Source organism: Podarcis liolepis (genome assembly GCF_965112155.1).
Source record: "Podarcis liolepis genome assembly, chromosome: 3".
Taxonomy (NCBI): domain Eukaryota; kingdom Metazoa; phylum Chordata; class Lepidosauria; order Squamata; family Lacertidae; genus Podarcis; species Podarcis liolepis.
In genome coordinates, this window is record NC_139557.1 from 107,606,231 (window position 1) to 107,627,665 (window position 21,435).

The 21,435-nt window shown below is 44.6% G+C and overlaps 1 protein-coding gene across 9 annotated transcripts in view; it reads left to right on the forward strand.

The window, feature by feature from the left end:
- SLC8A1 (solute carrier family 8 member A1) overlaps positions 1-21,435 on the forward strand; it is a 301,894-nt gene that overhangs the window by 38,457 nt on the left and 242,002 nt on the right. Inside the window, exon 2 of one of the 9 annotated variants that reach the window (XM_083494240.1) lies at positions 21,125-21,298. The exons of the other annotated variants lie outside the window; for them this stretch is intronic. The gene's annotated coding sequence lies outside the window, so the exon portion shown is untranslated. The remainder of the gene's footprint in view (positions 1-21,124; positions 21,299-21,435) is intronic. 9 annotated transcript variants of the gene reach the window in all.

Consider the following 21,435-nt stretch of genomic DNA (forward strand, 5'->3'; position numbering starts at 1 on the left):
CATGCCTGGATGTGCCTCCCAGAATGTCTCTGTGGCTCCACCTCTTGTACTCCTTAAAACCCACCTTTTCTGTGAAGACTATATGGCAGCCAAGCCTAAGGAGGCTTGACTGAAATAAGCACATATTCCTTCCCCTTCTCTCTCTTTTCCTTTCCTTTCACTGTTGTCTCATTTGCTTTGAATTACAGCGTTACCGCACAATGAAGTTATCCCATTCGCTTCTACCTGCACAGTGGAGCTTTCTCCTCATGCACACTCCCCAAATCTGCTCCGGAGGGGTGGGGGAAGGTGACACCAGAACAGATAGGGATGGGCACACTGGTAGAGGAAGGGGGAAGTTTTGTTGTGCAGGCGTGGAAGTCTAAGAGCGGTAGACTCGTAATCTGGTGAACTGGGTTCGCATCTCCGCTCTTCCACATGCAGCTGCTGAGTGACCTTGGGCCAGTCACACTTCTCTGAAGTCTCTCAGCTCCACTCATCTCACAGAGTGTTTGTTGTGGGGGAGGAAGGGAAAGGAGATTGTTAGCTGCTTTGAGACTCCTTTGGGTAGTGATAAAGCGGGATATCAAATCCAAACTCTTCTTCTTCTTCTAATGGGACAACTTTGTTGCATAGAGCTGCTAGACTGCAAACCTCTTGGGGCAGGGACATGGCTCCTTGCACTTTTAAAAGATCTGAGTGCTGGACAAATAATCATAATAGGCATTCTACTTCTAAAGAGCATAAAAATAGCCCTATTAGGTCAGGCCAAAGGGTGATCTAGTCTAGCATCCTGTTCCCACAGTGGCCAACCAGAAGCCGGCAAGCAGGATCAGTGTGCAACCGTTCTCATTCTTATCATGCCCCTTTAAATGTAGTGCGACTTCCATTTATGAGTAAGCACACTTGGTTGGGGCTGCAAAATTAGATCAAGTCAGATTTTAATATTAGTGGCCTTTATTAAATTTGTATAGTGCCCCTCATCTGAAGATCACAGGGTGTTTCGCAACATAAAAATACGAATGAGAACACAGAATACGTAGTAAAACAAAATAAAAAAACGAGGAACAAACCAATAACCCCCACCTCCCACAAACACACGCCGTAGAATATTAGTCAGCCCAAGGCCTAGTTGAATAGAAATGTTTCTGCCTGGCACTTAAAGCAGAAGGCACAAAGTGGGGAGAAGCATTTCATGAATGGGGAGCCTGCCACAGAAAAAGCTCGTTCTCATATTGCCGCCCTTTGGAACTCTTGTGGAGGAGGCACACGAATAAGGGCCTCTGATGATGGTTGCAGGGTCCATGTTGGCTCATATGGGGAGAGAGGTGGTCCGTGAGGTATTTATTCCTCACATTTCTATTAAAATCATACTCAAAGCAGCTTACAAAGAAAACAAGAACAGTATTACAACACTAACTTTATGCATTCAATATTTGTTTATTTATAGCATATGTGTGCTGCCCCATAACACACAGTTCTCTGGAAGCCTCCGCCACAAAAGGTCTAGGGCAGGGGCCGGCAAGGTTTACCTCGCCTGGGCTGGTTCACTCCAGTGGAGATCCCTCTGTGGGCTGGATTGCGCATGCATGGCTGTAATTTCCGGTGTCTGCGCATGCACAGACACAATTTATGGCACCACGGAAGCGAGTCTCCACACTGCGCTGCACTGGTTTAGTGCAGCGCGTGGGGACTCGCCGAGCGGGCGGCTCGGTTCGTGGACGTCTTGTGGGCCGGTTAAACGACCCCATGGGCCGCTTGTGGCCCATGGGCCTTAGGTTGCCTACCCCTGGTCTAGGGGGTGGCAGCACAAGAACAAGTCTTTTCTGCAGTGGCTCCCCGCTTCTGGAATGCTCTCCCCAGGGAGGCTTGCCTGGCGCCCTCATTGCATATCTTTAGGTGTCAGCCAGGCAAAAACATTCCTTATCTCTTAGGCTTTTGGCTAATTAAACAATCTATGGCCTTTGAATTGTGTGTGTCTTTGGGGGGGTATTATTATTATCTCAAATTCTGAGTAGGTACGTATGAGAGGAAGTGGTTTTTCAGGTGATCTGGCCCCGAGCCATTAAGGGCCTTAAATGACAGGAGTTTTGAACTGGCCTAGAAAATGGATTGTGGAAAAGCCAGTGGAAATGATGATCTGCTGATGGAATATGTTCCAATCTTCAAATCCTTAAGGAGGTCTGCTTCACATTTTGAGTACCATAACCCTTAAGTAATTCTTGCAGTGAATGCTAGCATTGGTCTTTGTGGCTGTTCCTTCTGAGTGCTGAAGTAGCTGCCAATTTTCATCTGCTGCCACTATTATTTCCTTTTGACACTCCTGTCCAATTATCTGGGACACCATGCCAAAAGAAGTGGGGCCCCTATGCTGAACCAGATTCTGGGCTCTATTAGACAGCATGCCTTCGTCTGTTACTATTCACACAGAAAGGTGAGCACAGACTTATTCAGACGCAGCCCCCAATTTCCTACTATTCCATCCTGCCGTTGCATCTTTCCGCAGTAGAAACATTATTTTGCAAATTTGTAAAACCTTTTACAAATTAAACTCTACTCCAAACCTCACTGTGATGCAGTCAGAGCCTTTAGTGTTCTACAAGCAGTTCAGCATATGCTCAAGGGAAAGTGGCGCTGGGTGCAGAATTCAGCTCCTTGAGAATCACAGCTTTAATTTAGAAACAAAACCCAAACATTTCTAGTCTTTAAGGCTGTGAATAAAGGCTTGAAAGTGTGTGGGCAATGTGGTAAAATTCAAGAACCGGAACAGTGACTGAATAAGTGACGCAAGTATCATCGCTGGTTCTCTGTACTATTGCTTCCCCCTCCTCTATGCCTAGCTGAATAAAATTTTGCAAAATAAGCATAATATTCACAATGATTTGCATAATTTAGACTTGTTCAACTTTCTTTGACATAGAATTTGGGTTACCTTGGTGCGAATTGAGCTCCCATTGCTCTGTCCCAGCTTCTGCCAACCTAGCAGTTTGAAAGCACGCCAGTGCAAGTAGATAATAGGTACCACTGTGGTGGGAAGGTAAATGGCGTTTCCGTGCTCCGGCTTTCATTACGGTGTCCCATTGCACCAGAAGCGGCTTAGTCATGCTGGCCACATGACCTGGACAGCTGTCTGTGGACAAACGCCGACTCTCTTGGCCTGAAAGCGAGATGAATGCCGCAACCCCTTTGACTGGACTTAACTGTTCAGGGGTCCTTTACCTTTTATCTTTACCTAGGGTGGTGATGGAATATTTGCTTTGGGTGCCAAGCAAGCAAGCAAGGAGGCAAGCAAACAAATAAATAAATAGCTTTTTTATCCATCCAAGTTCTCGGCTTTGCCTTCCTGCTTGATGCTCCAATGTCCCAAACATTTAACCTATTAACTAATGTTCAAAGATGCATAGCTGCCTTTCCATTTAGGCTGCTGATTTTATTTTGAAAGGTTCCTGCAGAAGGAATCAGACATGGTGATTTGAAGAGAAAGAACAAAAAGATCAGTCATGGTTTCATAATCGTTTAAACATTTTGAAATGTCCTGTTCGGGAAACATAAGATAGCCCTGAGATGTTTTGCATTGGGGTTGCCTTCAGTGAGGTCCGGTGCCTTTTGCCCATTTTTGGCAAATGTTTGGGTGGTTATTTTTATATCACCTTTTGCTTGATTTCAGTGCCATGGAAGTCATATTGATGGGAAGATTGCAGAGGTTTGCATATGCATGCCGTGTGACTCCTAGGCTAGCGATAGGTTAAAGGACCAAGAAGGGAGGCGGGAGTAATGCTCTGTGCACCAATGGATGGCTGAAAGTTAGCAGTACTGGCATCTATCAGCATCACCATGCCTATGCTCATATTTGGTAAAGTCTGCCAATTTGCATCACTGTGGTTATGCTAATAATATGCTCCTCCAGCATCTGATAAAACCATCTCAATTCCCCGGTGATTTTTGGGGCGAGGTGCGGAAGAGCCCAGAAGGGTAAATGTTTATAGGAGAAACCTACCATAGCAACAGAGTTGTCATTAGTTGTCTGCTTGGGATCAGAGTGAGGCCAATTCAGGAGATGCATTTTTATGCAATTAGCTTCCAGCAGCAATGTAATTCTTACTGGGCGGGGGTGAGTTTTGGAATGGTGAATTTCAGTGCTGAACCAGGAACATAGGAAGACTCAGTTTGGGTAGTCCCCAAATTGGAAATGTTCTTGTTAAGATTTGCAGTGGCTTTATTATTATTATTATTATTATTATTATTTTATTTCTATAACACCATATATGCACATTACACTTTATAAATAACTGGTTTGGCAGGTGCAGGATCTTCCCATGAGGAGATTGCTATCAGAAATAGGCTGAGAGAAACAACAGGGGAAATGGGGACAGAAAGGCCAGGCTAGGCCAGGCTGGGGAAGCAAGCATATGTATATAATTTTATTAATTTAGCAAAAATTTATATGCCACTTAAGTTACTTCCATCAGCATTTTAGTGTGAATTTTTTCTAATATACACATTTTTGTATGCAATTTTTCTTGAAATACATATTTTTTGCGAAAGTTTTCCCCAATATAATGCATTCTCTTACATCACTTTCACTATATATGTATATTTATGCATAGTTTAACCTAGTACGTACAATTTTGTACCCATCGCTTGACTGAAGAACTGCATTGCAAAATTCAAAAGAATGCCTGTTTCAAAGGAAAGGTGTGTTTTTTTGGTTCACGTGTTATTTCAGAAAGTGTGGCTAGGCATGTTCTCCTTTAGATGCAAACTGAGTTGAATTCCTTCCCCATCCCTATTGCCCACCCAGGTCAACTCTCTCATCCATGATCAGAGAATGTGCTATATATTTGCAGCAAAAGAGTTACCTTGAAGGAAAATGGTCTGAGCACAAGAAGTCTGCAAATAAATAAATAAATAAATAAATAAATAAATAAATAAATAAACTAACTAACTAACTAACTAACTAACTAACTAACTAACTAACTAACTAACTTGACTTGTTCTGTCATGGTGCTGCTGGAGTAACTATGATGTGGTTGGAATTAGTAGAAGGATTTCATTGGGTAAATCTAATTCAGTTACAATACTGTACCTGCTTAACCTGGGGGTAAGTCTCACTGAGTTCAAGTTGACATGTATATAGGATTGAACTGTTTTCTGATTTCTCCTTAGAACCAGTAGGCTTCTGTGCTGTGAGCATAGCTTTTATAACTAGCTCTGAATTTACTGCAACAACGTGAACGGGAAGTCTCACTTCACGGCAAGTTTAGCACAGTTTAACATCTCTGGTGTAGATGCTGACTGCGTTACAGCTGCTGTATGCTTAGCATGTTTTCTGGAGAAAGCTTCAGTCGAAATCCACATCATGGTTTCTGCACAGCCATTTTTTAGTAGCTCCTTGTATTGCCAATTCTTTTAATTGTAATTGTAGTACACCTGTGTACTCTCTCACCTGTGGAACGCCCTCCCTGGGGAGGCTTGGCTGGCGCCTGCCTCCTTATCCTTCTGTCACCTGGCAAAGACTATATAAAAAAATAATTCCAAGATTTTTAACCCTTTCATTCTGTCTGGGTATAATTGACCATAGCAACAACCAATTATTGCAAACTTATCTTTTTTTCTCTCTCAGGCCTTCCTAAATCAGTCCATTCTGTTTCTCCAGCTTTTAATTATTGCTGACTTATTTTTTTTTTAGCAAAAAAAAAAAAAGCCAATCACACATTTAATATGGTTTGTATTCTGTTTTATATTCAATTTTTGCGTACTGCTCTGGTGTTCTTTGAATGTAAAAGTAAAGGGACCCCTGACTGTTAGGTCCAGTCATGGCCGACTGGGGTTGCGGCGCCCATATTGCTTTATTGCCCGAGGGAGCCGGCGTACAGCTTTCGGGTCATGTGGCCAGCATGACTAAGCCGCTTCTGGCGAATCAGAGTAGCACACGGAGATGCTGTTTACCTTCCTGCCAGAGCGGTACCTATTTATCTACTTGACATGCTTTCGAACTGCTAGGTTGGCAGGAGCAGGGACTGAGCAACGGGAGGTCACCCCGTCATGGGAATTCGAACCACCGACCTTCTGATCGGCAAGCCCTAGGCTCTGTGGTTTAACCCACAGCGCCACCCGCATCCTCTTTGAATGTAGAGCTGACTATAAATTCTGAAACAAATAGGAACATAGGAACACGTCTTATACCAACTCAGACCTTTGGTCAATTTAGCTCAGTATTGCCTAAAACAGCAGGATAAAACCACTCAAATAGCAGTCCACAGAAAATGTAATATGAAATAATGAACAGGGACATTTAAAAACTCCAGTCCATCATCATTAATTAAAAGCAGATGGGAACAAAGTAATGTCTTTAGCTGTTTTTAAACAGGCTTTAAAAAGGAAGGCACATGTGCCTCCTGCAAAAGGGAGCTCCCACAAAGGTGGGGCCGCCACAGAAAAGGCTCTGTTCTTTATGCCTCCATCCTTGATGGTTGACCTTGATGGCAAACCTATGAGCAGGGCCTGCTAGCTGGTTTCAGCCCTGATGAAAACAAAATCCTTTTTTTGTGGCAGCTCTGATTAATTGTATTGCGTGAAGTTAATTAATTGTATTGTATAGTTGGCATACATGCACAACACACCTCAGTGTGGCGGAATGTTATCAAAGCTACAAGAACCACTGCATCTTGGATTGTCACAGTATACAATGTATGTAACAGCAAAGCTGGAAAAATAGCAGCGAGCATCAAATTTTTAGACATCAGCCCTGCAGAGGGATGGAAAGTAGGTCAAAATTCTTAGGTGTCAGAGCCAAATTTGAAGGCAGCTGGTTGACCAGCTGTTTAGGATTTTTCCAGCATTGCCTAAGACATTGCCTTCCTCTCTATTTCCTATTGTATTATTTGGAATTGACTAAAAAAACCCCACTCACTTAATAATATCTTCTATTTATATGTCCCAAATAAATCCAAGACAGCTAGGGTGCATCCTGATATGGTCTGGATGACTCCACTGGAGTCATGACAAAACCAGTTGTGACTATTTTTCACAAGTGTTGTAAAGCTATGGCTATATCGTATGCTTATTTTCAGTGGAGGAGTTCCAGTTGAATTCAGTGAGCTTACATTTGAGTAAACATGGAGAGAATCTAGCTGCAAGTTATTAGCTGTGCAATGATACATTTATGTAAAGGTAAGGTAAAGGGACCCCTGACCATTAGGTCCAGTCGTGACCGACTCTGGGGTTGTGGTGCTCATCTCGCTTTATTGGCCGAGGGAGCCAGCGTACAGCTTCCAGGTCATATGGCCAGCATGACTAAGCCGCTTCTGGTGAACCAGAGCAGCGCACGGAAATGCTGTTTACCTTCCCGCCGGAGCAGTACCTATTTATCTACTTGCACTTTGATTTGCTTTCAAACTGCTAGGTTGGCAGGAGCTGGGACCGAGCAATGGGAGGTCACCCCGTCGCGGGGATTTGAACTGCCGACCTTCTGATTGGCAAGTCCTAGGCTCTGTGGTTTAACCCACAGCGCCATAGCTGTCAACTTACAGATTTGAAAATAAGGGACCAGCAGCCTTGAAAATAAGAGACCAGCAGCCAAAATAAGGGACCTGCAGCCTCACCTGTTCCAGGCACTCCAGTCTTCCTGTCCTCCTGCAGTCTGATCAAACTCAAGCTGGGTAGCTTCGAGAACACTACCCAACCAACTTTGTAACCAGAGGTTCAACTGAATAGAATCTGAATCACATGCACCACAAGGCCTATGCAGCCTCAACTTAAGATGGCTCCCCGGCCTGGCTTTGCACTGCAAAGTTTGCAGCAGCACGTGCAACAAAATGGTGTCCAGCATTCAAAAAACCCCTCAGCTTGCATTAACTAGCCACACACAAGGCATGCTAGCTCCACCCCCCAGTCGTTCTTAGACTTCTTATTGGGTGAGCAACACAGCCAAGCAGCACAGTTGGAGCCTCCCTCCTCCCTGGTCGGCAGGGAGGGAGGGAGAGGCAGTGGCGTAGCGTGGGGGGTGCCAGGGGTGCCGGCCGCACCGGGCGCAACATTTTTGGGGGCGCGTTTGGCCGGCCCCCCTCGAGGAAGTGGGAACCTCTCCAAGGCACAGCGTGCTGTCGGTAGAGGAAAAAAGCCGCGCAGCAGCAGCAGCAAAGTCGGGAGGAGGAGGAGGTGGAGCGAGCCTGCTAATTCCTTGCAAAGTCGGGGGGAGGAGGAGGAGGTGGAGCGAGCCTGCTAATTCCTTGCTGGGAATTAAGCGGCTCAAAGAGGCAAAGGAAAAGAGGTGGAGCCGCTGGCCCGGAGGGGAGGAAGCTGGAAAGAGCAGCGCGCCAAGCGCACGTGACGCAAAGGGCCTGCCCAAGTGCAGGCTGAGCTCCCCGTGGCAGGGGCGGAGGGAGCCTCCCTTCCTTTTAATGGGCAAGCATTTTCACGCGGGGAATCGACAGCAAATCCTCGGGCAGCTCTCGGGGAAGGGGGCATTTGGGAGAAGTGTGGATACCTCGGTTGGTTGGAGCGCGGCGATGAGAACGCCAAGGTTGCGTCTCTGATCCTCGTTTGGGACGGCTGCATATTTATCCCTGCATTGCAGGGGGGGTTGGACTCGATGACCCCCAGGGTCCCTTCTAACTCTATGATTGGCGGGGGGGGGGGGACTGAGAGGCTGGCCTTAGGGACAGAGGCAGATCTAGCTGCTCCAGCGCCCGGAGCGGTGCACATGCCATGGGGTGAGTGTCCCAGGGGGAGAGATGCCCATGGGGGGGGGTGGAGCGAGCTGTCCATGCTGGGCTGCTTCCTGGGGGGTGGGGAGCCATGCCGCTTTGCCAGCGCCCTTCTTCCTTTCCCTCTTCCTTTTAACAGCTATGGGGAGGCTCCCCCCCCCAAGCAGCCCGGAAGCGAGGGGCAATGGCGCGACGCCGGCCCACAACTCCAAAGCCTCCCCCAGCTGTCAAAACAAAGGGGGAAGGTGGGGAAGGCCGCTGGCAAGGCGGCGCATCTCTACCCCTTCCCCTGACGGCTCGGGGTAGGCCTGGGAGTCACGGTGCGCCGAATGTCATCCCCCTCAGTGATGACACCTGGTGTGGACCGCCCCCACCGCCCCCTTCCTCTGCCCCTGCTTAGGGACAGGCAGAGCCTGGGCTCCTCGGAGTTGACAAATGGAGGGGTGCACATGGAGGGACCAGCAGCTGGCCAAAGAGGGGAAATATTATTGACTTATTCGCAGAATCTATAGCCTTCTCTACAGCTGAATTCTCCCCACTCCCAAGAGTAGGGAGCAAAGTAATGAAAACAAATAATAATAATAATAATAATAATAATAATAATAATAATAATAATAATTTATTTAAGCCCTGCCTATCTGGCTGGGTTTACCCAGCCACTCTGGGTGGCTTCCAACAGAATGTTAAAGTACAATAACCTATTAAACATTAAAAGCTTCCCTAAACAGGGCTGCCTTCTGATGTCTTCTAAAAGTCTGGTAGTTGTTCTTCTCTTTGACATCTGGTGGGAGGGCGTTCCACAGGGCGGGCGCCACCACCAAGAAGGCCCTCTGCCTGGTTCCCTGCAACTTGGCTTCTCATGAGGGGACCGCCAGAAGGCCCTCGGAGCTGGACCTCAGTGTCCAGGCAGAACAATGGGGGTGGAGATGCTCCTTCAGGAAGAAGAACAATTTACAAAATCTTTTAAACAGGTCCATTGAAAAACTAATCAACGTCCTATTTGTCTGGGGGGAGGTGGGGGGCAGTGCCTGCCTGCCCCTTTCAAGCACGGCTGGGAAGAGGCCTCTGCAGGCTGAGCAGTGGCGTAGCGTGGGGGGTGCAGGGGGGGCCGGCCGCACCGGGCGCAACATCTGGGGGTTAGGGTTAGGGGGCGCAAATCCACGGGTTAGGGGGCGCAAATTACTTCCCTTGCCCCGGGTGCTGACAACCCAGGCTACGCCACTGGGGAGAGGAGCTGCTTCCTTTGAAATTTAAGGGACATCATTTAAGGGACATCCATCAATAAGGGACAGCAGCGGGACATGGCTCTGGAATAAGGGACTGTCCCTTCAAATAAGGGACACTTGACAGCTATGCACAGCGCCACCCACGTCCCTATGATACATTTATGTACTATGCTCAAAATTATTCCTCCCGGGAGGTAGGTATAGGTTTGCAGCCTTAGACTGCCACTTGCAGTTCAGTAAAGTGTTCAGAGAGTTATGTTTTGCCTGCTTTTCATTTGGGTATTAATTGTGTTTTAAAGATGTGTTGTAATCTATGATTGCCAGTCTTATGTTTTCAGAAGATGTTCTTAAAAGCAATAATGATAAATGCTTGATAAAGTCTCATAGTCACTCGGACAGAGCATGTCTGTTGCAATTTCAGCCACCTTGTTTCAGGGATTTGGAAAGAGAGTCAGGATTGTCAAAACAGGACATTGTATATGCTGGCGTTATGTGAGCTGCAGCAGCATGGAAACAAGAAACTAAGGCTGTATTCACACTACACCTTTCAGGTACATTTGAAGCTGTAGTTTGCTAAGGGTTGCTGGGAATTGTAACTCAGTGAGGTGTAAACTACAGGGTCCAGAATTCTTTGAGGGAAAGAATGTGTTTTGAATGTGCTTTAAAGGTTTTGTGTGCAGCCCACAGGTGCAGGCTGAAAATCTCAAGTTTTCTTTTCCTTTTTTCAAGGCCCAGCATCTAGCAATTGCACAGGTTTGAAAGCGTGGTTGTGGTGGGGAGCCTCAGGGCACCAAGCTTTCTTGGGTGTTTTTGCCGGACTAGGATGCGCTATTGAACTGTGATAATTGAACTTGCTTTCCAGGATTGGAGGATCAAGTGTATGTAGAAACTAGTCTACTCCACAAAGAAAAATTTACAGTTGTTGCTTCTTCCAGTTTTGCCTTGGGCTTCTCCCACATGTGGCCCTTGGAAGACTGCCCAAGTGGGAATAATAATAATAATAATAATAATAATAATAATAATAAGTGCTTTTTTCCTGGCGGTACACAGGGGTACGCATACCCCTAAACATTTTTAAATCTTTGTACTTTTACTGTATTTATTTCCCCCGATTTGAACTATAAAATGGTGATTTTCTTGAGTCAAAATGAGAGTACAGTGGTGCCCCGCAAGACGAATGCCTACGCAAGACGAAAAACTCGCTAGACAAAAGGGTTTTGCGGTTTTTGAGCTGCTTCGCGAGACGAATTTCCCTATGGGCTTGCTTCGCAAGACGAAAACGTCTTGCAAGTTTGTTTCCTTTTTATTAACACCGTTAATACAGTTGCGACTTGACTTCGAGGAGCAACTCATAGAACGCGGTGTGGTAGCCTTTTTTGAGGTTTTTGGTGATTTTTGAAGCTTTTCCAAAACTTTTCCGACACCGTGCTTTGCAAGACGAAAAATTCGCTAGACGAAAAAACTCGCGGAATGAATTAATTTCGTCTTGCGAGGCACCACTGTACCCCTAAACATTTTTTTAGAAAAAAGCACTGATAATAATAATAATTAATTTTATTATTTATACCCCACCCGTCTGGCTGGGTTTCCCCAGCCACTCCAGGCGGCTTATAGCACGTATAAAAATATAACACAATGTCAAACGTTTAAAATTTCCCAATACAGTACAGGGCTGCCTTCAGATGTATTCTAAAAGTTTTGTAGTTCTTTATCTCCTTGACATCTGATGGGAGGGTGTTCCACAGGGAGGGTGCTACTGCCGAGAAGGCCCTCTGCCTGGTTCCCTGTAACTTCACTTCTCGCAGTGAAGGAACCGCCAGAAGGCCCTCGGAGGTGGATCTCAGGGAATCTAGCCCTGGGGCTGTACCCCTCACAGTCTGGGCAAGGCTTGGTGGAATTTCAGAAGCAGAAAACACAGGAGTGGCATGTCGGGGGAGAGAAGGGACTTTCTAGTGATCTCATAGGGAGCGGCTTCCTTCTGCACTAGGACATTGTTCTGTCTAGTACAGCGCTGTCTACTCCGGCTGTGGAGCAGCTCTCTGAAGTCTCAGGCAGAGATCCCTTCCCTTGCCCTGCTGCCACCAATGCCAGCAATTGAACCCGGGGCCTTCTGTATGCAAATATTGTCCTTTACCACTAAACTGTGGCTCCTGTCAAGGGATAGGATTTCCAGGGACGGGGCTTCAGCGTCTGCACCCCTTGCACCCCTGCCCTTGTGAATCAGCAGAAGCAAAATGAATAATGCAGGATTAGCAAATCTGCTTGATTTGCATCATGTATGCAAGGTGCATAATTCAGCATTCTTCAGAGTCAAGCGTTGCTCTATTTAGGGCAGGCTGCATGGAGACCCGCAATGTGCATGCTGATTTCCACCTCACCCCCCTTCCTCAAACCCTTTTGCCATTTGCTCTAAAATTCTTTCTTCTTGCTGTGTCATTTGATGTATAAGATCTTTTTTTCACATGATCTTTTTTTTTTTTACATGCAACCTGTCAGACTGTGCATCAAAAAGACAGCAACGATGATACAATATATTTTGTGGCTTGCCTCTGCCTATTGAAATTTGTTTTAGAAGAATTTGTACATTAAAAGGGCTCGTGGGAATAAGGATCCAAATGAAAGTTCAGGTGCTTTATTAATCTGTTCCAACGCAGCTGTGCCGGCTGAGGGTACCTGTGCCAAATCCTTTTAAGGCAGTGGAGCTGGTCCAGACCGTGATGAGGCTCTGCTCTTCCTCACAACCTTACGCAGTGACCCCAAGTGTAATAATTCCTCTTGAACCATCTGCTTCCCATTCTTGCCAGAGGGTTTTCTATGGAACTCTTGCCTAAGTTCTGGATAAATGTAGGACACACAAGAATATTCGAACAGGCCTTGTCAGCAGAATCATCTTAAGGGAGATCTTGCAATATTGCATTGCTCCTTGAAACACATGGCTTCCCACAGATACTGAAAATTACAGGCAAGCCTATGCTTTATTTGTTTGCTTTCAAAAGAATTTTTATTTGAGTAATTGCACGTATAAACAAAATCATACAATGCTGCGGGTGGACTTCCACAAGCTTCTTAAATATAAAATGCATGTATTGCAAACTCTTAAATGGGTTTCATCCATGGAGGTACACATGAACCCACAAACACACACAAATATGCAAGATTTCTCTGTTAGAGAAAGCTGATTCACCATATATGATGCAACTGGAGCCCCAAATTTACTTAATGTTGCAAATGTTATTGGGATATGTTAGGACGGCTGAGTGTTAGTTGTTTAGGTTCAGCTACTGAAGCTCATTGAGAGGTGTCTACTTCTTTGGGTAAAAAAAGCATCATCCGCTAGCAAAATGGGACAGGACTATTGCCCCCATTCAACTAAAGAATCGCTAGCATTGCTCTGGACGAGAAGGCAGTCAGTACTCCAGTTGCCTTTTCGATATCTTGCAGGACATCATATGAGCTCCATTTACCTGCTGCAGCTCTGCTCCAATGTCATCCCTTGGATATATTAGAGTCTGGCGCTTGCATTAGAGCAAAGAACATAAGAAAAGCCCTGGTGGAACAAGTCAGAGACATATAGAGTCCAGCATTCTGTTCTAAGCTGAGAGATTCTAAGTTTTATCTTATATACATGCCCCCGAAAGTATTTTTATTCATCTCCTGTAATTTCTTCTTCCCTTCTCCTTCCACGCTTAACTTGCACCCTATTCCCCACAAGCTATTTCTATCATTCCTCCTCCCTACCAAATGAACTTCTTTCTCCTTTCTTCTCCCATTTTCTTCCTTTCTAGCTATCACTGTTATTATTAAATTTTTAATTTTTTTTAGTGTTTTATTATGTTTTCATATGCACTGGAAGCCACTCAGAGTGGCTGGGGAAACCTAGCCAGATGAGTGGCGTATAAATAACAAAACGTTGTTGTTGTTGTTGTTGTTGCCAGCCAGGGGCATATCAGAAGACAAGAGCCCTCTCCCATGGATGTTGCCTCTGATAATGGAGGTAATATGGCCATCATGACAATTAACCAAAGATCGTCTTATCTGATATGAATTTGTTTGATTCCCTTTTTAAACCATCCAAGTTGGATGGCCCAAAATGTATCTTTTTTTAAAAAAAAATAATATTTTATTGAGTTTTGCTGCCAATGATGTCACCTTTCCTTATGAAGAGCTGCTCCAGCCCCTTGGTCTTATTTTGGTTGCCCTTTTCCAGCTCTACAATATTATTTTTGAGTCTTTTCTGTGCAGAATTGTTAGGCAGCACAGTCCTGAATGTTTCTTCATGGCATGTTCTCCCTTGAAATAATCTCCTAAGAACAAAAAGTCATTGGGGTGCCTCATTACTGTGGTCGGATTTATTCCGTGCCGCATTCCTCCCCCAAACCCCAAGCAAATTAATGCATTACGTATTTTATCCTTCTCTATTAGTTTTCAGGTGTCAGTTGAAGAGGGTTTTATTTCAGGGGACAGCTGGGATCCATTGAATTATGAATTCGTGTTAACCACGGGTGCTTCTGTTGGACGTCTTTTGCTTTTCAAATGCTGTCTATTTAAAAAACGACTTCACCCTATCTCCCTAGTTAACTCAAGCCTTCTTCTGACTCAGCATGAAGCAATCACCCACCCAAAATGTTCCACATGGCATAATTAATAGTCACACCGTTTTTACACAGCAATCTCAGGTATGACAGGAAATATTTTATGTTACACACACACACACACACACACACACACACACACACACACACAGGACAAGCCTCTTGCTCTCTTTCATTCCCTCATACTTTGGTCACCTTCGTTGATTGAAGGACACCCTTCATGACTAGAAATGGGAGATACATTTCTGAGGCAACAGTGTGGTTGTTTCAGTTTCTAAAAGAATTGCCCGTAAGACAAATAAAGCAAAACCCACTTCCTTCATCATACTCGGTATATCGACGCGGGTCGCGCTGTGGTCTAAACCACTGAGCCTCTTGGGCTTGGTGATCAGAAGGTCGGCTGTTCGAATCCTTCCGGCGGGGTGAGCTCCTGTTGCTCAGTCCCTGCTCCTGCCAACCTAGCAGTTCGAAAGCATGCCAGTGCAAGTAGATAAATAGGTACTGCCATGGTGGGTAGGTAAATGACATTTCCATGCGCTCTGGTACTCGTCACAGTTCTCCGTGCGCCAGTAGCTGTTTAGTAATGCCCTGGAAAACTGTTTGTGGACAAACGCTGGCTCCCTTGGCCTGAAAGTGAGATGACCGCCGCAACCCCATAGTCGCCTTTGACTGGACTTAACAATCCAGGGGTCCTTTACCTTTACCTTTTACTTGGTATATATACTAGAAACCTTTTTCTCTCCTTTTTGTGGGGTGGGGGCAGGATTTAAATAATAATAATAATAATAATAATAATAAATTATTATTATTATTATTATTATTATTATTATTATTATTATTATTATCAAGTTTGCTCCCTCATGAACCCCAGCTGGGTATGAGGGAAAAGGGGATGATCTGGGAGATTCCAGAGGTGGATGGACTGAGGGAAGCAAAAGGGAGAAAAAGTGGAGAGCAGCAGGAGTCAGGGAAAAGAGTCAGGGAAAGGAGGGAGAGACTTTAGTGTTTGCTGGGCAGAGAACGTGCATGTGCCAATCTAGTAAATCTAGGTCAAATCTAGTAAAATTGAAAAATTGCCTAATTTTTCCATTCCCCTCCCTGAAACCACCATCAAATCACAGATCAGAGCTGTCTCCATTGGCTGACCCATAAATATCATGGATGTGGGGCATGGATCATTATGGGTCTTCACAGAGCTTTGTTTGCTGTGCATGATGGTGCTCACTGGCTTGTAGTACCGCCACTTCCTCTTCTTTGCTGCTCACGGCAGCCATTTTGTGCCAGCACCCATTAACTCGTGCATCATTTAAAAAACTAGTTAAAAATAAAATTAAAAAAGCACACTAGATCTTCATAATCTTGAAATGGGGTCACCTCAAAACCATATAGGTAAGCTGTGTGGTCCACAAATGTGCTCAGTGATGTCTTAGTGGGTTCCTTGCCCTCCTACGTGAGGAAAATCATTAGGCGTGGCTGACATGGAAGTGCAGTTTATCTGGAGAGGGGCAGGGAGTGCTGTGCAAATGCACTGGCAGAACCAATCCAGCAGTCATATGCATGTGCATGCACAGAGCTGACCTCCCCCTTCTCCTCTCCTCACTGGTGCCAGCAGTGACTCCAGTGCCAGAAGGCCAACCACTTCAGAAAATAATCACCATCCAGGCAGATTTGTGCCCTGTGGAATGCCTTCCCATCAGGTGTCAAGGAAATAAACAACTATCTGACTTTTAGAAGACATCTGAAGGCAGCCCTGTTTAGGGAAGTTTATAATGTCTGATGTTTTATTGTATTTTTAACATTTTGTTGGAAGCCGCCCAGAGTGGCTGGGGAAACCCAGCCGGATGGGCGTGGTATAAATAATATCATCATCATCATCATCATCATCATCAATATTTTGGTGATGCTGGCAAGCAGCAGATCTCTGTGTTTTTACTGAGCAGTGTTACCAACACAAGCATTAATTTCTTGGTGGCTTTTGGGGGTACTTTGTGTAAAATCATTCAGCTTTTAATTTTACTGGATCTGTCTTTTCCCCAGACCCCAAAACAAATTATGTACAGTCATACCTTGGTATATAACAGACGCTTCAGGCTGCGATTTTTGGGTTACGGACGCGCCAAAACCCGGAAGTACCGGAATGGGTTACTTCCGGGTTTCGACGGTCGTGCATGTGCAGAAGCGCTAAATCGCGCTTTGCGCGTGTGCCGAAGCACCAAATCACAACCCGCAGGTGTGCAGGTGCGGCCATGCAAGTTGCAAAAGTTGTGGGTTGTGAACGTGCCTCCCGCATGGATCATGTTCGCAACCCGAGCATCCACTGTATATGCATGCTTTCTTTCTGTGCAGTGGTGATAATGGGAAGAATAGTCCAAGGTAGTCTGAAGGAAGAGAAGTAACCAGAGGAGGCACTGCCTATGGCACTCCTTCAAAATTCCAAATATGTTCATGGGCTCAAAAAGGTTCGGTCACTCATGCCCACTTACGCATTTCCCCAGCTCACCGACAATCAGGACTACCACCATGCTTTTTGTTTTTAAAGCAAGACAAGATTCCTAGAAAACCAGATTCCACAATAGTTCCCCAACTGATTTATGGGATGCATGTGTGTATATGTACATAATCATAACACATGTGGCAGTGTTAAATGACAGCATTTAATCTCCTTCTGTAATATTCCTTTAGGCTGCTAGTGGCAGATTAGAGCTCTGAAACTGTTCACGGCTGTGGTTCTGGAGGAAGCCATCTAAACTATCCCAAAGGGGATCAGTTTTCTTACCAAATGACACTCAGTCCGACTGCCTGCCTGAAGCCATATGACTAAGCTCAAACTAAAGAAACTTAGCTCTTCACCCCCACAAACTCCTTCCAGTGTATGGAATAGAGTGTAAAAGCAAACAGAAGTCCCTACAAATCATGTGTAGAACATGACTGAGTTTCCAGAGGCAAGCTATGCAGTGACAAAACCCTGAAGATTTTATCTGCCGCGACACTTAAATGTTTGCTGTAGAAGTTATGGTCTTTCCCAAACCATGGGCATAAGTCTGAGCGCATGTGAGGCTGGCCTGTTCATTTGCCCATAATTCTCTCACAGTCTGGGTGAAAAGATTGGTGGGGCATTAGAGTGTAACTTCTGCATCCAGTAAAACAAGGTATCTACCCAGTGTATTTAATCTTCATATTTATAGCCTGCCTTTCTTCCATGGAACACAAGCATGGGGCTCCCAGGCGATCTCCCATCCAGACTTATCCCAGATGTTGACTATACCCAGGTGCAATTAGCTTCAGCGAAAGGACTGCATGACTTGCCTGCCTTTGTAGTTTGGGAGGCACACCATAAATTACCTTTTCCTGCTTTGTAGATAAGCCCTGTATTCTGTTAATAGCTCTGGCTGTCTCCAAGGCAGGTCCTACTAAGAGAAGACCCATTGAAAAGAATGGGCTCTGAGTAAAACATAGCTGGACACAAGCCATGGTTTGCCCTCTACATCCAAGGTTTTTCTTTCACAGATAACTCACCAGACACGCCCTGGCATGATTGTGTGTGTGTGTGTGTGTGTGTGTGAGTGAGTGAGAGAGAGAGAGAGAGAGAGAGAGAGAGAGAATCCATTGCCCTTTGCTGTTCCCATGGGGAAATATCTCATTAAAGCTAATGGGAGCTTTTCTCCATGCAAATAAATCACTTGGAAGGTTTATTGCGCTCAAGCAGCATATACATTTCATTTTCAAAAAGTAGTAGGGACAGGAGACCCAACCAGATCAGGATCACAAAGGGCAGAGGATTGCCCACACACCCATGCCAATGTCCTAACCCAGATTGGGGCCTGCATTAAGGGCAAAGTAGGTGATTAATGTAATACATGCAGTTTAAAATATTTTTCATTACTTTTCAAAAGAAAGTTTATACAAAATTCTGCAAAATGCAGTGTTATCAAACAGTTTCTGATGACGATATACATAGTCCATATACAGTTACGGATCAATGTTGGAAAAAGACAAGAAATAAAATAAAACCAAAATAGACAAAGCACAGGTATGCGAATGCGTGGAAGGTAGCAACTGGAACTATTTATAGCACAGACATTATGGTTAAACAAGACAGGGTGACAAAAACATGGGTTCTATTATACCAAGGGAAAGTATTTAAAGTATTCAAATGCCCTGAGTCACTTTATCAGCCATATTTGTCTGTAAACTCTCTCTCTCTCTCTCTCTCTCTCTCTCTCTCTCTCTGTGTGTGTGTGTGTGTGTGTGTGTGTGTGTGATCCTCAACCATGTTCCTCCTTGCTTTCAAATGAAACTAAATCAGGCCAAACAGGTACGAAATTGTCCTTTTTTTCTTTGGCCCCTAAGAACTCTCTCTTGATGGGTGCCTTCGAATGGGCCCTCACTCTTGCAAGTAAACAAGAGCAACAAAAGGATTTGCTCCAGTGCTTGCCTACACCGGTTACCAGTGTTCAGTAACTATAAAATGTCAATACTATAACCATTATATTTGCTGATATAATCTACCCATGTAAAAATGTTTCATAACACAGCAGTTCTGAAAGTCAAATATGTCCAGATGGCACCCGTCTTGATGGGGAACCACAATACTTGTGGGGACACTTATTGTTTTTCTACGTGAAGGCAATTTCAGTTCAGTGTAATACTTGTGATTATTTTATTTTATTATTTTTTCCCCAGTGTTTTTATCAGCTTTGCTGCAAAATATCTTCTCCTTGAGGCTGAACATTCAATATGTTCAATATCCTAGCGGTGGGTGGTGACCTTGCCAAAGTTTGTAATTCCTGCACTTGGAAGAAAAACTGTGGTGACTTATAATTCGAGGTGAACATTGTGACCCTGAAAGTTCGTTTCCAGCTAGGATTGTAATCCAAACCAGAGAACAGCTCCTCCCGCACCCAAAAGATTTGCTTTCATAAACACTGTTGCCTGTTTTGAAGAGGTTCACCCATGGAGGGGTTAGTGCACTCACTTTGAAAGAACTTTATCTGAAGAAGTGTGCATGCACACGAAAGCTCATACCAAGAACTAACTTAGTTGGTCTTTAAGGTGCTACTGGAAGGAATTTTTTTATTTTGACTATGGCAGACCAACACGGCTACCTATCTACATTTGAAAGAACTTGCATTCTTGTTGACACGTCTTTGATAAAAATCTGAACAGCGGATGACAATGGCTAGGATCCAGTGGAGATACTAATCCATGTGCAAGTGCTCACAAGTCCCAAACTGTAAACTGCTTTTCTGAGCTTAAGGAAGTTTGGGAGTTCAGCAAGGGGCATTTCTGGAGAGGAAACCGGTGCATGCAATGATCTGATTTATGAAAGTGCATTGTGGTGCACAAGGACTGTAAACAGGATTTGGGTTAAACAAGACTTTTCTGTGCAGGACACAAGAGCCAGTGTGGTGCAGTGGTTAGAGTATCAGAGATGAGGGTTCAAATCCCCAGTCACTGGGTGACCTTTGGGCCTGTCACTGCATCTCAGCCTAACCTGCTTTATGGGGTTGTTGTGGGGATTAAATGAGGGGAGAGAACCATGTGCACTGCTTTCAGACCCTTGGAGAAAAATGTGGGATATAGATGCAAAAAAATAAATAAAATAAACGTGGGTCATCTTGATTTTAATATAAAGTGGGAGGTTGGGGGGTAAAGCATTGATAGGTAGGAGAGGGAAGGGGAATCAGATTCCTCCCCCAAGCATCACTTGTTTTTAATGCAGTTTTTGATCTCAGATCCCAGCTCAAGAAAAAGGCATTGGAAAGAAAGCAATTTTAGTGGGGGAAAGTGCTGGAGAGGAGGGCTTGGCTCTTGGCCTTGGTGTACTTTACCCCTCCACCACTGCCTGCCACTTTATATTAAGTTAATGGCAGCCTGGCTTCTACATATTGGTCTGTTGCTGCTGGTTGAAGTTTGACCTTACATCCTGTGTTTTCCTAGCTGTGCCAATCTCAGCCTACTGCAGATTAAGTTTACGTAGCAATTTCCATTCTAATTATCTGTTTTCAATCACTCGCATCTTACATAAACTTTCCAGGCTTCTTCTCTGCCACAGATGTGTATATATAATTAAACAATTAACATTGCCAACTCTGTGGTATTCAGTAGAAGTAACCAGCGCTTGCAAAGCACACTTGTATAGATATAGATATAGATATAGATATAGATATAGATATAGATATAGATATAGATATAGATATAGATATAGATATAGATAGATATAGATATATTTTTAAAAAAGCAACAACTATGGATTAAATTGATGGGGGCTGAATGGAAAGGAAGTGTAGAATGGATTTATCTCACACTGAGTATACATATCACACTGAAAACCAGAGAGAAACTGAGTGTTTGGGCAGTGGGAATGTGTTCCACAGGGATTCACAGTAAGGTAAACATTTCCACAAAGTGCATTTGTACTTCAGGACCTCTTGCCTGCATAGGGTCTCAAACCAGGGTCCTCTGGGAGCTGGGCTGGGTTTTTGCCCCCGTGACCTAAGATCCAAATGGCTTGCACAATTTCTTTATTTGTTTGATTGTTCCATTTATATACCACTTTTCCTTCAGCGAGCCCAAGGTGGTATATGTGGTTCGCTTCTTCCCCATTTTATCATTGCAGCAACCCTGTGAGCTCAGGTTAGGCTGAGAGTCTGTGACTTCCCCAAGCTTCAGTCAGTGAGTTTCTTGGCTGAGCAGGGATTTGAACCTCGATCTCCCAGATCTTGGTCCGACACTCAAGAGCTGATCCGAGTTTCATTGGTTCCATGTGATTAGGAAGTATCCTGGTGATATTGTGAGTTACTATGACTTTGCTGAATGGTATTAGTTGTTTTGATGAATTTGTTGCTGTTTGCTTTATATGCTATTGTGTGATAGTGTAGTGATCACAATGGGGTTTTGTTTTTGTTTTGTAAAAAATGCCATTGTGAT